At 35.7% G+C, this 14,424-nt stretch overlaps 2 protein-coding genes across 5 annotated transcripts in view; one reads left to right on the forward strand and one right to left on the reverse strand.

The window, feature by feature from the left end:
- The window catches only part of LOC118195308 (uncharacterized), a 294,732-nt gene that overhangs the window by 129,189 nt on the left and 151,119 nt on the right, over positions 1–14,424 (forward strand). The window lies entirely within an intron of this gene.
- Positions 1–14,424, reverse strand: part of LOC118199623 (monocarboxylate transporter 12-B-like) — a 173,923-nt gene that overhangs the window by 79,466 nt on the left and 80,033 nt on the right. Inside the window, exon 1 of one of the 4 annotated variants that reach the window (XM_035371517.2) lies at positions 721–1,116. The exons of the other annotated variants lie outside the window; for them this stretch is intronic. The gene's annotated coding sequence lies outside the window, so the exon portion shown is untranslated. Of the gene's footprint in view, positions 1–720; positions 1,117–14,424 lie in introns of those variants that run through there. 4 annotated transcript variants of the gene reach the window in all.

Genomic DNA, 14,424 nt, shown 5'->3' on the forward strand with positions numbered 1-14,424 from the left:
AGTACTTCAATGATTTGCAGAACTTCTTTCGCCAATAAAGCAGTTTTTGGAATCCGAAAAAGAAGGTTATAAAGAATTGGACGATAATAATTGGTTATCCAATGTGTATTTTCTCACGGATATAACAGCTAAACTGAACAAACTGCACGAAGATCTCCAGAGAATAGAAAAAACCCTTTTTCAATTGACTAGGATTGTAATTGCTTTTCAGATAAAGTTAAATTTGTGGATAAATCAGATGAAAGAAAAGAATTTCACCCACTTTCAGAATTTATCAAGCTATATTAATAACCACAAGGCAATTGAAACAGAGAAATACTCGGAAAACCTAAATGCACTGAAAACTAATTTTGAACTCCTCTTCTCTGATTTCCATAAAGTTAAACCAATATTGTTATTTATCTCAAACCCATTTGTCAGATGTATCACATAAGATTGGAAATATGTTTAACGAAAATTTTGATGTTTTGTAAATGTGCTCGCGATGGGCCAAAATGTGCTCGCGAGAGGCCAAAGTTTGGGCACCACTGCCCTAGAGGTATGGCTGGTGGTAAAATCGTTTCTGAGTTCTAATTCATTATCGTTACTGAAGTTGTTAATACAGTTATGATCACGATGTTTATTTAGAAAAATGTCTGGAAATGTTTATATCGTAAGAAAGGGAATTTTCTTCTTGCTCGAAGGAGGCAATATAGATTAATGAACGTAGACCTAACTTACCTTCAAGGTTTATCTACTTCCTAATAAATCGCTTTGGCAGATTAGACTTAATTCACCAAACCCGAGAAGCGTTCACAATCCACCAAGCGAATATGCAATCCAAATACTTGGCGACCTTTCCGTAATCATCCACGAGCAACTTGTGCCGGGAACGCATGCTACTATCTCAGCAATCGGACGCTATCTCTCGAGAGCTCTGTTATGTTTAGATTGTCCAGCATAAACATTCAACTCTCTAAAAAAGAACTCGTTTGCCAGAGAAGATGAAAAACACTTTGAAACTCTTTAGAAAATGCACGCGCGCTGTCTTTGAAAAACTTATAATCCAAATAAACAAGATAAAAGAAAACCGGAGAAAGACGCGCTCCACAAGCGATCGTTGTTATCCGAGGCGTCAGTCCAGCTTGACGTTTTTGTTTTTTTATTTCTTTTCATCGGTGATTAGAGATGACCGAAGGTTTCTTCTTGTCCAAACAACAACCGACTTAACTGTGAATCTTAAAATGCTTTAAAACGATGAGTTGTGGACGGAGAAGTCCGGTTTGCATCGTGCAGCAAAATTTTATTCGTTAACTTGTTGCTGCATAAATGTTTTTATCTTTTCCAGATTATAAATGGATTTTGGTTGCAAACGGAATTAGTAGTCGCAAACCTGATATGGTAATCATAGGTGGCCTTCAAAAACTAATTTAAAAGATTATGCATTAAAGAGTTTTGTCCTTTATTTTCATCCGAAAATAGAATACTTTGAAAAACTAGTCGCATCCACGAATTTAAATGTAAATAAACTTTCCTAGGCTACAATGAGATGTAAGAATTATGTTTATGTTTTTAAAATCAGATTAAATCCTAACCTTACACCAAAGCTGGCCTCATATAGGACAGGTCATGGGAATTTAACGATTTTGAGAATGAAATGAACCGAGAAATTTAACTCAATACCTATTTATTTTACGAAACAATAAAAAATAAAATTGCGTTATTATAACTCCTGCATACTGTCAAGCATATTTTAATTTGCTTGTTGGACCATGTTGATTGGTATATGAGGTTTTTGTGATATGTTACCCTGAGTTTGAGTTCGTTAGGTTATTAATATATACTTGACCTAGTTTCCTAGGGTTATTAGTATATACTTGACAATCCAAAAGAAAGCATTCGCATGTTAATAGAACAGGAGAAGTGCTAACAGAACAGAAGGTGCTAGCCAAAGAGAGTCTTTTCCTTTAGAAATTCCATGCACTCCTTTACAAACATTTCCTGCAGCACAGTCAACAACATTTTGCAGGGTCTAATTAAGGCAGTCGAGGTTCTGATATAATATTATTTCAGGAGTACCCAGGAGTAGGACTTTTTGAGCCCCATAAAGTCCGAAGCTTTAGGTTCTGGCCTTGTGGCCTTACGCAGTAATGCTCTGATTGTGGATCTCAATTTTTTGGCAGTTCGTAATGTTGGCCCATAATGACGAAAACACACCCTCTCAGGATTCTTAGTATTGCCAAATTACTGAAAAAAATTAACAGATCCGAGGAATAACTTTAAAAAAAGTATCGTCTTGCACAAAATAGAGAGACTGAGGAACGACACTCTCAGGATTCTTCGTATTGCCAAAGTACTGAAAACATTATCGTATTCAGAAAATTTTAAAACATGTGTTATTTTGCACAAAAAAGAAGAGAGAGGGTGAAGAAAAGAATCACAGATCTAATTATTAAGTAAAATAAATATTTCTGACAGAATTAAATTTCTATTTGCTGCTTTTAGGTTTAAAGTCATCAGATTACCATGGCGAGCCACGCAGAAAACATCTTTGAGTTTCAAGAAACTCTGCTACGATTTCCTCTTATTCAAGACTTGAATATACTCTGAAACTTAAGACACTTAAGAAATTTCGTAACGTTAAAACATATTTCATAAAAAAACTTGATTTCTGAAGACAATTTTTAAGTAAAATCAAAACAAATTATTAAAAAAAAAGAGGAATAATGCGAAACAAGCGAAAAAAATTGTATTCTTGAAATTTCAGGTTACAGTCTAAAAATTTGAAAAAAGGTTTACTATCAAAAATTTACACACACGAAAAAAAATACTAAATATATAAATAGGGGGAAAATAGAATTTTTTCTTTGCATCTGGATTTCAGTTTACAGTCTGAAATAGTTTTAAGACAAACAGGTATATAAGCCTTATGAATTTACCCTTAGTAATTCAAATGCATAACATAAAATCTTTTACTCAATACGAGGTCTTCAAACATGAAATATTTATCCTAAATTAATGTCACGCGGAAATTGTTTTACTTGTAGCAAATATTTCACGAAAGAGAAGTGATAATATTTTTATGTTGCCGAAATACGCAACTCGCATGGTGAAAACAATAGCATCTTTCTCTGGAGAGTGAAAATATCGAGCTCAATTGAAACAAGTTTATTTATTTTTAAAATGTATCAGTTAAAATGTAGCTTGATTAGAAGTTTAAATATTAAATAAAAATCTAAGCAAGTTAATTTTAGTAATTTTAATAAGTTATTTTTATTGATTTTGATAAGTCATAACCCCATAAAGGATGTTAATCCCGAATGGATTTTAGTCTCGAAACGGCAATGCGTTGAATCACTATAAATGGTATATGACTTTTCAAATTGTTGCCACCAAATATTATAGCCTTCTTTTATATTGTTGCGTTCTACGGGTTCATGGATTTGGAGTAATTGATCATAATGTTTGATAAAGAATCAAAATACAATTTATTACACAGGACACACAGGACAGTTCCAAAGACACGTTTACACTCGTCGAAAAACTACGACAAACGTGCTAAAACAATCAGCAACACAGCCTTCAGGCTGTAACGATGAATATAGCTTCCCGGCAAAGCTCTAATGTACATCTCCCGACTCAGTCGATCGCTCTCAAGCTAATCCCTGCTCTCAAAATACTACTTTCTCCCCCTTACAGGCAGGGTATAACAGTACAGGCAGGTTTAACCTACCTTCGACAATACGCCCGAGAAAATCATTAAAAATACGTTCTAGAATGTTCTCGCTTCGTCTATGGCATGTAGCCAATTTTGTCACAAAATGTCACCAAATGGGGTCACCAATGGGCGCCAAATCTGGCATTCCTGCTTTTGTCTAACACTTTCTGGCAATCCTAACACCGTTTACGGGGAAGCTGTCTCACCGCTCAGTCCCTAGGCATTTTGCAACAATATTTAGAGAAACTAAATAATGGAGAATCTGCATGAATGTGTGCATGTTTCTCGCATTGTGAGAAAACAAAGTTACCTAGAGTTATCCAATTTTAATAACGTAACATAGTCCTCCCCCCGAACATGGAAAACTGGAAGGCGGAATTTGAATTTCGAATTTCTTTTATTACCTTTTTCATATTTTGTAAAGCTTTAACGAATTTTTTATTAACAAACTCAATGATTTTAAAGCGAATAGTGGCAACACTGTACGGAAAAAAATATTATTATCTCCATCGCTCGAGACTGTCTAATGGAAATCCTAATTTTGCTAATTTGTCTAATTTTGCTGTCAAATCGAATTATATGCCCATTGAATAGAATTTTATGAATTGAACAGACTATTGAATAGACTATGAATGCCCATTGAATAGACTTTTATGAATTGAACAGACTATTGAATAGACTATGAATGCCCACTGAACAGACTTGAATAGACTTTTAAACGCCAAGAACGTGATATTTATTAAAGTAAACACACTAATCTTAAAATGACAAGAAAGAATTGTAAAGTCATCTTAGATATCTTCTTATCATCTTAGTCATCTTAGTAATTGATATGATGAACTGAGAAAAGACAAAAAAAAAGGTCAGAAAAATATGTGCCAATACTTAACGCTGCATAGGGAAATCTAAATGTATACTGCTCTTAGTTTTTTTTTAAATTTTGCTGTTGAATAACGCATGACGTAACTTCGAAGAAAGTTATGCTTAATTATAAAGCTAAAAAGACAAAACAAATGAGTTTGTAGGGCTGAGTGTAACAGCGGACTGCGATCTCAGCAAGAGCGTAAAAACCCTTCCAAATCCTTTTGGGCGACCCGTCAAAACCTGAAACCTTTCAGATTTTTATTTATTTTTTTAATTAATCTTAATGACATTTTTCTCTAATGCAACGGTGTATCCAACCCGTAGGACGCAAATAGTCCTCATGAGTCCGTTGATGCGGGTTACCAGATTTTTCAATTACTTATGAAAGGGAAATAAATGAAAGGTGCAGCTCATGCAACTCTCAATTTGAACGTTGGATCGATTTTGCTGAATACGGCTGCCTGTGCAAACGAATTTAACGGGTATCTTTAAAGTAAATAAATTATTTTTTCAAAGAATGATAACGTTCGAAATTAAACTGGAACTACGGCAAAGCTTCGAGGGGGTAATAAATCTCATATAACGATTTTCTGTGTTTCCCAAAACACATCGTCAACAAAGCTGATAGTGAAACAAATCAACCATACGAATATTTCCTTTCCCTATTAGCTCACAAAATTCCCTAAAAATTAAATAGAAGCTAAAAAGAAAAAGTGCATATGTTCGAAGATGCGACTTTTTTACCCGTCACTGGTCGTTTGACTTGAATTACGTAATAAAAGCTCTCCGTGCTTGGAATCATCATCATCGCGTGTAAACATACCAAGGCCGAATGCCTGAAACGTTGTTGCTGCAACTTCTGCTCCGTTGCGTATTGGGTAGACGGTAGCGGAGAGGGTATAGCGGAGAGGGTTGGCCGAATGTTAAAAAGGTTAAAAAAATTCCACCCTTCAACTGCTGAGACAAACTACTTTAGCAATGTAAGATTTTTCACTGCTTGCATAATGTATAAATCCTTCAATTAACACTCGCTAAAATGAAATCCCATTACGCGAATACAATGCTCTATGGTGCATCCAAAAGTTAAATCCCTTAAATGTAGTAAGTTGTTTTAGAAGCTAAAATAAGAGTTAATAAAATTCAAAATGTTTAAATTTTTAATAAATGTCCAAAAGCTGATTCAACAAAACGTCTTAATAGCGTGATTGAGTAAAATGCTGGCACACTTAAAAACTACCTTCATACTAGTACCAATACCTTACTTATATATATATATATATATATATATATATATATATATATATATTAAAGGCAATGTGTGAAACACCGGCATTCTATAGAATACTACGCAGTTTATAGAATACCTGGCGTTTTTAGGCAAAGTCATGAATATGAAAATTATTATACATTTTACCTATGCATTGTATATAATTCCTACCCATTCTACAGAATGGCAAATGCTCTTTAGGCAAAGAAGGAAACACGAGAATTATTATATGTTTTACCTAGGCATTGTACATAACATTTAGGCATTCTACAGAATGATAAATGCTCTTTAGGAAAAGTATGCGATAAAAGGTTATGATAAGGCTACTGTTTAAAAGGCGTTCATTCCTCTAATATACAAATAATATTCTGAAAAAATAATGAAAGACTGCCATTAAAAACCTTCCATCCAAAATACGTAAAAAAGTTACGACTGACGTACCGAAGGACCCCGGTTCGAATCCGGAAGAAGGCATGGATATCTGTGAAATATATAATCTCTCTGCGACTTGGAGGCACTCTAAATATGCGGCGAGTCGAAAACCCTCTCGAGAGGTTAGAACCCTCTCGAGATGGTAGAAGAAGAGGAGTGGGAGACCCTCATACTCGTCCCCTTCCCGAGGTGCTCTGTCTCAAATTTGGGGGCGGAACTGAGCTAAAATCGGATTTCGTATTTGGATCCTTGCCACGATGAATGGTCATGGGTTTGTGCTGAGCTTTGTCCCACAAGTGGGATTGGTTACAACAACGTAAAAAAACATTAGTGAGATGATCTTGGCACACTGTAATAAATATATATTCTATCTGCCTGAGACTGGAAATCTATAAAATCTACCTGACAATGGGCATTAAATGGAAAAAAAATCCTAGATTTCGCAACAATTCTCTTTTTAATACCTTCTGGTTTTATTTGGTATGGCTCACAAAGATGGATGTACACTTCAATATTATTTACGTGTAACTTTTCTCTGTTTGATTGAAAGTTCTTTCAGTATTCTATCACGTCCTCCGTGTCCAATAGCGAAATGAGTTTCATGAAGTACGTGAAATAACTCAGTGTCCGTCACTTAATCTTGCATAGTGCTGATGCCTTCTTTAACAGGATAAATGAGTTTACTTTTGTTTTCCACAAACATCACATCATTTAGCGATTCAGCAAACAGTAGTCCCGTGGGCATATTTCACAAGTGCACATCTGTGTAGCCACCGAGGGAGTGGCCTCTAGGATGGACCAATGAGCATCCAGTAATACTTCTGTCATGTCACATGACCTTTCGCGTGCTTTAAGATTTAAGCAAGATGGTTGAAAATATTCTGCCGCGCAATTTTCTGTACAAAATAATTAAAGCATCGTCGATTGCTTCTGAAATTTTCATTGCGAAGTTAGGTCAAATATAGGAAATTATGAAGATTTCACTACCTGGTTGAAATAAATACAAACACATGTTGCATACTTCGCAAAAATATCGATGTGAAATATTATTTAATAAGTGGTAAACAAGATGAAGGAAAAAATATGTGATAAATATCTGGACCCAACTGCAATCTTTACATAAAACTATGCGTATGAGAAAAATATTTACACCAAATATATATGTAAATAGAAGTCAGCCCTTTTTATTGCAGTCTATATGAAAAAGATGTTCCATAATAATAACCAATGCAGAATTTCATTCAAAGTGAACTTTACTAATTTGCATTCGTATACATTTAGTGCGTTTAATTTCACATTTAATAAATGCTCACTCTTAAATGTAATGTTTATACAAGAAATACTCATCGAACAGAATAAATTTATCGTATTCACAACGAGTATATTCAATTTATTCATATAAAATTTTTAATGTGAACAATGGATATAATCAGATCATATGTGTTCTGAATCTTTACACTTTAAAAATCAAAAGAATGCAAGCACTGAAATAAGAAAACATTAGATTCATTGTAACACTTTCAGTCATTCTCATCTCAATTAAAAAAATATACACTTGAATTCTCTTAATCCACATAATATGCCGTGAACATCAATCCTAATATTAATGTGTAATAAAAATCGCGAAAGTGAAATGTCAGCGATTAATCAAATTTAGAAAACGAAAGCACTACGAGATTTTCTACTATTACGTTATATATATATAACTGCGAAACAAATGCAAATTAAAACGTAAACAACATACGCTAACATGCACGGAGATTTAGCGTCAAAGCAATAATAGCCCAATGAGCAATAGCAGCTCATTGGTCCATTTTCGAAACCCCTCCCTCAGTGGCAACCCTGATGTGCACTTGTGAAATATGCGTCCCGTGGTTCCTCCTTAGTAGTCATTTTGGCTTTATTTATACAATTTATTAACTTTTGGGTAAGTAGTTTCAGTTATTAGTAAAGAATCGCAGATGTATTCCATACTTTGCTGGTTTGTCCTTTGGTATTCTATAGAATGCCCAGGCAGTGTGTGAAATACTATTTAATCGTTTCATACATTGCTGGCCAGTTTTCAACATGCCATAAAATACCTAAGCATTCTATAGAATGCGGGATTTCATACTTTGCCAGTAACATATACAAATTACAAACACGATTTTAGTATGATACTCTAATTCAACTTTCTTAAACTATTGTCATTCGTAACCCTCATAATCACAGAGATTTTTTCGCGAAACCAGGTATTAGATGTAAAATGAATACTTTCCCATATATAATTTATTTCTTTGGTAAACAATATATTGTTACTTTATTTTCTTCATTCACGTTCGTACGGGGTTCGTCTGGATTTGGAGTGAATAATGACGACATTTGATGATGAAGTATCGAAACGCACTTTATTTAGCAAATATTAATCAGGACAGCTCCAAAGTCATGTGTTATAGTCGTTGAAGATCTACTATACACTTGCTGGAACAATCAGCGACTCAGCCTTCAGGTTATCAGGTTATAACGGTTGAAACAGCTTCACGGCAAAGCACCAGAGTACAGCTCCCGACTCTGCTTGGTCGTTCTCGAAACTTCACGTACTCTCGAGACTCTCCACGCTACAACTCGCGATGCACTGAACGACACACAGAGCACAGCTCCTGACTCTTCGGTTCAGTTGTTCCCGGAGCTTAACACACTCTCTCTACGATGCACTAAAGACTCTCTCGATGCACTACCTCGCGATGCACTAAAGACTCTCTCGATGCACTACCTCGCGATACACTAAAGACTCTCTCGATGCACTCGACGACCAACTCGGCGCTAGACTTCGAGACACTCGCACAGTGATTGACTATCAGCTGGTTAGACGAGGCGGCGCACTAACTGACTGCGGACCAGCAGGGTTTATATAGCTTTCGGCTTGTGTTCGAGGACATGCTGGGCTAAACCGGAAAGAATTCGTTCCAGAATTTCCTCCATCCGTCCATGGCATATCGCCAATTTTGCCTCTAAATGTCGACAAATGACCGATTTACAACCAAATGTGACAACCCTTGCCAATTATGGCAACCTTAAACCTGCTTTGCAGGGACGCTATCTCACCGTGACTGTACATTTCGTAACAATATACTATATTGTTGCGCTCTACGGATTCGTGAATTTGGACTAATTGATGATAACACTTGATGAAGAGTCAAAACACAATCTATTCGCCAGTATTACATAGGAGAGTTTCAAAGACACGTTGACAGTCGTCCAAAAACTACGACAAACACGCTGAAACAATCAGCAACACAGATTTCAGGCTATAATGGTGAAGACAACTTCACGGGTAAGCATTAAAGTAAAGCCTCCGACTCAGTCGATCGCTCGCAAGTTAATGTCTACATTACTAATACCGAATCTACATCTCTACATTAATTAAGACACTACTTCTACATTACTACTACGCGTAGAGGCAGAGTATATATATAACTTTAACCTACCTTTGAGAACATTCTCGGGAAAACCGCTAAGAATGCGTCCTAGAATGTTCTCGCTCCGTCTATGACATGTAGCAAATTTTGTCGCTAAATATCGCCAAATGGGCGATTTCTCGCCAAATCTGGCAACCCCGCATACCCTTGTTACTTTCTGGCAACGCAAACATCTCACCGTGGAAGTTACCGTGGAAGCTGACCGTGGAAGCTCATTTTGGAAGCTATCTTACTGCAGCTGGACATTTAGCAACAAAGTATATATATAAGAAAAGTAGTAGTTGTTTCAAGTATGCAAAAATTAATGAAAGAAAAGCGGCTTTAAGGAGATAGATGTACTTGTTTTTTGCTGTATAACATATGGTTTTAAAATTCAAGATAACACTTTGAAATCAAAATTTGATATAAAATATTTGCACAACTGTGTTTCTAGGGTTTTTAAGTGATCTAATTTTTTCTCCACTTAAGGTTTTAAAATTATTATTTTTAAAAGTTTTTGAACAACGCATAGTCAAAAACATTTAGAATGAACAGTGTTTCACTTTTCCCTACATAGAACTTTTTAATAAAAACCTTCGGTTTTATCATTAGAAGTGGTTATCATCAATTTTATCATTAAATCGACAATTTTATTGCTATTTTTAATTTTAACAGAAGTTGTGGTAATAAAATTGCATGTAAAATAAACTTGATTGCAGGAAAGTAACAGAGTAAACCAGTTATTTTCATAATAAATAATTTTCCTGATTCTGTTGTATCTTATGTATAGTGCTAATGACAGTGCAAGTTATGGATAATTGTTATTATGCTGCATCAGTTTTAAAATAAGAGGCGCCGTCTTGACCGAGGCGATGATTATGAGATATGATTAATAAAAAATCAGAAAGTTATCAGTATAACAACAAGAACAAATGAATATGAGTAACATGATGCTTTACAAAACATATAAGAAGTTTAGCTCCCGAACGATAAAAACTGACCGGGATATTTAATTTCAAAACTTGCAATTTTTTATGTCATTTTCAATTTGTCATGAGGAATCTGTTAAGTAAGTTATAATAACTGGAGGAAATAACTTTAAATGAAGTGCAGCAAAAATACGTATAACTTAAAAGGCCGTACAAGAAAGGCAATGTGGGTCCACATCAGATTTTTTTACTTTAAAGCCTTACAGATGTTAAGGTAAGCACTTCTGCCTCGTCCTTGTTCTCGCTCTAATGGGTTTACTAGTTTAAGAATGAGTTCTGAGATATTTAAGATGTAGGGCATAAAACCGTAGCTTCTAAATCTAGTTTTTGAAAGCAGCAGTCTTGAAGGGTATGCGGGTTGTTATGGTGTAACTGCATCAGAAATTAACGTTGTAAGGATCTTAAGTTTTACTAACGTTTATTTCATTTTAAAACTGTACTATTTTTCTTTATTTTCCACTTCCGGCCAGAATTAAATGCTTTAACTTGTTTATGCTAAATGTACTTGCTAACGACCAAGTATTTAAGTTGTGGCTTTTTGCCAAGAGCTAGGGAGAGAGGGGGAGTGAGCCGCCTTGCCACTGCATTCTTACGAGTTTTCAATTAGTTGCTGCTTGCCTTTAACACGTTGAGCGCGGCGCCGAATTTGCTGTCCTTTCCGTTCAGCCGGCAGCAAGCTAAGCCGTAATTTTGTTTAGAACGTTTCAATACATTTTATTAAAACTCAATTTGATCACATTTCATTGAGATTATATTTATTTTTTAACTTTAATACTGTCGGTCCCGCGGACCGACGCCAGTCAAACGAAAATTCCAGTGCCGGTCCCCAGGGACCGACGCCGGCCACACGGAAAGTTCAATGCCGGTCCCCGGGGACCGACGCCGCGCTCAACGTGTTAAGGCCAGGGGTTTAGTCCTCTTGATATTTAAAACGTATTGTAGTTTCAGCAGTTTGCGTACCTTAACCTTTTAAAAAGGCCAGTCTTAGTGTTAGGCATTTGTAAACTAATTCAAAGTTAGCTTTTTAACTAGAATTTTAGTTAGTAGTTTTATATTTTTACGTTCAGACCACAATTGGTTGGTCTCTGTATCTCGGAAGTACGGGAGCACCTGTAATCGTATAGAGAATAAAGGGTTCAGTACACCCTTCCTGCTTGTGTCGTCTATTCCACACATACTTGAACATAGTTTTAGTAAGCTCCCTGTTTATATCCAGGACACGTAATATTTCCAAAGTAGATAAAAAGACATACATGTCCTGACAACGTCACGCAGCGACCTTAGCGCTTATTAAATGAAGTTTGTTTCTTCGTTTGTTTAAGATAAAGTTCTCTAAGAGTCTTTGCCTAACATGAGGGACGACTTTGTGAAGAATTTGCCATTAAAACTAGCTCGTATTCAAGTTATACTACATGTGAAAAAAGACATAAATATCCATGTTGTCAGCCCATTCACCGGGACTCGACGTTGCGAAAAACTGAAAGATTTTAGCGGTTTTATCCACTCAGTCACTAATGTTTTAAATACTTATCTGTACCTTTGTTTCTGTCTGGGAGGCTAACACGATGCTTGTAACCAACATTTCCCTCTAGCAAAGTATCAAAAATTCTTGTTTTGCCAAGACAGTAAATCTGAGTAGTGAAAACCTAACACCTCTCATCGGGTTGTGAAAAAATTAGTTAACTTCGAGCCACCGTTAAATTCAGCGGTGAGGATTATTAATAACATAAATCTATTACAGTTTAATTTAGCTCTTTTTAACTTCGTTTTTTTTAATTGAACACTAATTTCGTAGCAGAAAAATGAAATAAGAGCAGTAAAACACTCCTCCGAAACATTTCTAATTAGACATTTAGATTTAGGAACAGTTGGCGCTCGTATAAAGAAAAAAAGCCATAGGTTCGTCAGGGATGTTGTGACGACCCAAAGCACGACATGTGTGTTGGCGAAATAAGAGAACCTTGTGCCGATCATCTTCTCCATTTGCACATTGCGCTTCCTCTAATGATTTCTCCTTATCGGCATTACGCAATAGCTCACTTCGAGAAAGATCAAAATCAAGAGACAGATGTCGGGGTTCTATGAAAAGAGCAGGGTGTGTCAGATCGGCAAAGAGATAAAAAGGAAGGGCTGTTAGATTCGTTCTTATTTTATACTCTTTTTGTTTAAAATAACCTTATTATTACTTCAGCATTCGTGTTTTGACATGAGGACATTCTTAGGCGAATCTTTACAACATTTCTTACAGCGTTACGTTACAGTGCAATACATTTACCATTAATGTGTCTTGGCAAGTTCTAGAGTCATTAGGCTTATTTTGAATCAAGAGACATGAAAAATAAGCCATGCCCTCACCAGGTCTCGAACCTGGACCTGGAATACGCGCCGAGTGTGCTACCGTTACAGCACGAAGACATGCAGAACCGAGGGAGAAAATACCTTATATACTTACTCCCCCTTATTTGCAGGGAAACTGGGGATTATGGGAGCAATCGCACATGTATGCAGGAAGGAAAGAGAAAATATCTTATTAAGTAATGCCATTGCCGAGAATATTGCACTGCCCAAATATCGGTAACTGTCAGCCCATAGGTCACCGACACCTTTGACAGGTGCCGATGTCCTTCGGTTTGATTTTATTTTAATAATGCATCTAAATTTATCGTATTGTTCTATTTTGGTAACCTATAAGTTCATTATTGCTTGGCATCAACATGGAAGTCACTGGTAACCAATCGTGTGTTGATAGGCATGGCGTCCTTGGGTTAAATTTCATTTTAATAATTTAGTTAATTTTCCTCCTTATTGTCTACCAACATCGATAAATACACGTTAAGAGCCGGTGACTGTCAGTTAACAGCCGGTGACCGCTAATAAGTAGACGATCGATGACTAGGGATTTAACAGTCACCAGTGTTCTTCAGTTTACGTTATGTTAACAATATAGCTGAATTTTTTGCGCTGCTCCATAACCAGTGATCATCAACCCGTAGATCACTAGCACGGGTTCACGGTGATCGTCCTGGCCAATCAATCACCTCTGCTTTTCTTTAATTTGATGATCTGCCTGATTGTTATAATTTAATTTACGACCTATATAAATGGTAATATTTATGATTACTTCCAGTTTTATTTTAATTAACAAAAAATGTTTCTAATACCATTTATTATGTATTGATGCAAAATATTTATTAGACACTTTGAAGGAAACCTCTTTGAGATGTTTGTTGTTTCCAGTTCGCGGACTTGGTGTTCTTTGAGAAAAGGCATCGCCGTGTTAAAGAAATATTTATTGCTAACTTCGTTCTTGAGCGGTTCGGTGAAAAAATATATACCTACGTCTCTACGAAAAAATAAATAAGTCTCTACGTGATATTAATTTGAAATAAAATAATATCACGGCATTTTTAACCATTTCGTTTTGAAAGCTTATTTTAAATACAACAGCTTATTTTCTACAGCTTTAACTCCTGATGAACCAGATCTTAAAATGGGAGTGTACTTATAACTATGTATATATAATGTATGTTTTTTTATCGCACTGGTTAAACAACGGTACCTAGAGCCATCAAAATTTCAATAACGTAACCGTTCATAGAATATGAGCCCTCATTTGAATTTAAAAATTTGTTTTATTATCGGTTTCATATTTTGTAATACTTAAACGAATTTTTGATTAACAAACTAAAAGATTTCAAAGCGAGCAATGGCAACACTGTACGAAAAAAAATTTATCTC

Source organism: Stegodyphus dumicola, chromosome 2 (genome assembly GCF_044657685.1).
Source record: "Stegodyphus dumicola isolate Sdum_Otavi_A_Nest chromosome 2, ASM4465768v1".
NCBI classification, from domain to species: domain Eukaryota; kingdom Metazoa; phylum Arthropoda; class Arachnida; order Araneae; family Eresidae; genus Stegodyphus; species Stegodyphus dumicola.